Source organism: Dermochelys coriacea, chromosome 4, assembly GCF_009764565.3.
Source record: "Dermochelys coriacea isolate rDerCor1 chromosome 4, rDerCor1.pri.v4, whole genome shotgun sequence".
NCBI lineage: Eukaryota > Metazoa > Chordata > Testudines > Dermochelyidae > Dermochelys > Dermochelys coriacea.
In genome coordinates this window covers 51,227,649-51,230,108 of record NC_050071.1, presented here as the reverse complement: position 1 = coordinate 51,230,108, position 2,460 = coordinate 51,227,649, and the positions used below count along the sequence as shown (strand labels likewise).

Here is a 2,460-nt window from a genome sequence, read left to right as displayed (position 1 = left end):
TTTTGTCAGTCCACACAATTAACAGCAATACCAATAAGACTAATGTGTACTTTGATTTCATATTAAGGAAAAAAAAAACTTGTCCCAGGTTCTAAGCACCCGGCCACCCATACAAAATACACAATGTCAATAAAAACAAAACAGCAGCAGCATAACTATGCAATACAGTATAGCCTGTCTGCAAGAACCAACACGCTCCTCAGCATCTTGGCATCTTACAGGACTGAGTCCAGAGGGAAGTTATTCTCTAAAATTAAATAAATCTTTCACTAAAATAAGATTCCTCTGTATTCCTGAATTAAAAATTATTTAATGAGAGAATAAAATAACTGTCTGGAATTAAATTGAAATTTGGTTTCATATAGCATCTTCAGGATTCTAGGTATATTATGTCAAAATGCTCTCTTTAAATTACTGAATTTAAATTAAACTAGATCTAACTACAACAATGTGCCCTGTTTCTTATAACTTGTGAAACGCAACATCAGTACCGAAATAAAAAGACTGCCTCTCACTGGGCTGGCCTTTTAAGGGGAATCAAATACCCAGGCACAGCTGAAGGAAATGAGCCACATCAGGTCCACTTGGGGATATTAACTGCCTAAGTAGCAGGAAGACAGTTAATTAAGGGCACTGGGCCTAAGAAAAGGCTTAGAGCTCTGTTTGGGAAGCTCCAGAGAAAGGGAGTCTGAACTAGGCAAAAACTCTCCATGGAGGAAGGCCTGGGAGAGCCCGTGAGCAGGGGAAAGACTGTACAGTTCCATAGGTAGTGGGGAAGAATAAACACAGACCTTTATGTGCTCTTTGAGGTAAAATACTTTTAAACTGTTATAAAAATGCTCCTTTCAGAAGGCTTTATTAAGTGAAGAGACTCTGCTGTAAAGTAGAGAGTGTGCCTTTTATTTGACTGGGCTGTTATAATGGCCTTGTTCCCTCATGGGGGGGAAAGGAGGCAGGCCACAGCAGAGACAAGTTCAGTACCAAGAGGGTTCCCCTTCTATACTGCCACTTATATAACCCCTTTATAGCAGAGGTGGGCAAACTATGGCCTGCAGGACCCTCCTGCCTGGCCCCTAAGCTCCTGGCCCAGGAGTCTAATCCCTCCCCTCCCCTGCTGTTCCCCTTCCTCCGCAGTCTCAGTGCGCCGCACCGCTGGCGCAATGCTCTGGGCAGCCGAAAAGCGCAGTTGCAGAGCCGTGACCTGATGCAGCGCTCTGGGCGATGTGGCTTTAGCGCCGCCAGCCACCGGTGCTCCAGGCAGTGCGGTAAGGGGGAAGGGAAGGCTGGACAGAGGTCAGGGGAGTTTCAGGGTGTTGATAGGGGGCGGGGTGGTCAGAGGGTGGGAAATGGGTTGGATGGGGCAGGGGTTCGGGGGGGCAGTCAGAAATGAGAAGGAGGGGTTAGATGGGGGGCACTCGGGTGTGGAGTCTGGGGGTGGTCAGGGAGCAGGGGGATTGGTTGGGAGATGGAGGCCAGGCCACGCCACGCCACACAGCCTGGCTATTTGGGGAGACGCAGCCTTCCGTACAATTTTGGAAACCCGATGTGGCCCTCAAGCCAGAAAATTTTTCCGCCCCTGCCTTAGAGAAATGATTAATATCTAGTCCCATAATATCTCCTTAAGCTATTTGTTGTAGCATGATAGATCTGTTGCCTTGTTCCTGGAATGTCCTTTGTCAAGTGATAACTTCAATCCTTTCTTCAATGTGAAAGGCCAAAGTGTTTTGTTGAGTAACTTTCTGGCCTGTAGCTCCAAAACCTTTGTGCCAAGATTATTTGAGTTCCAATTTATTCATTGAACTAATACCCATTCAGTGAACACCACATACTAATAGATAATTCTTTCTTATTTTTGTTACCACAAGCTTTCCTCTTTTGCAGCTCACAAGGTCTCAAGCTTCAACCTTAATATGAAGTTTTCAAGAACAGCACCTTTAAAACACAGTTTAAGATTTTTGTTAATAGTTAGCAAAAAAAATCAAAAACTACTTTCCTGTTGTTCTTGACTATTGTTCTGTCCTCTAGCCTTTGTTACAACACAAATGTGGTGTTCTCCCTGATCTCTATTCATCCATTGTTAACCCCCACAGAAAAAGGATTCACTGATGTTGCCATAGAACTGCAAGATTTTGTTTATATATAAACACTATTGTCTTTATTTGTCTACATTTTGAAGTCCTTAGGCAAAACTCACAATGAGACTTGCTGAATAAGACCTTAAAAAGAAAATAGGAAAATTCTAATATCAGTAGCTGCTTAGAAACAAAGACTTACCATGTAGATTCGATTCAAAAGAAAAAAAAATATGTATTGCTTTAGATGTTGTCCTATAAAATATTGTAACTATAAGTTATAACGGTTTTTTATCCAAGGTAGATGGAAGTCTATATGAACAAATAATCATACCAAGATCCACAAATGGTGGAATACATATTTTTACAGTCCCTAATATTTCAGAAG

The 2,460-nt window shown here is 42.4% G+C and overlaps 1 long non-coding RNA gene across 1 annotated transcript; it reads left to right on the top strand.

Annotated features, from left to right (window-relative positions):
- Nucleotides 1-676: 676 nt before the first annotated feature.
- LOC122460076 lies at nucleotides 677-2,251 on the top strand. Its single transcript, XR_006281141.1, has 3 exons — nucleotides 677-809; nucleotides 1,135-1,265; nucleotides 1,882-2,251. It is a non-coding gene; the product is annotated as an uncharacterized LOC122460076 (long non-coding RNA).
- Nucleotides 2,252-2,460: the final 209 nt, after the last annotated feature.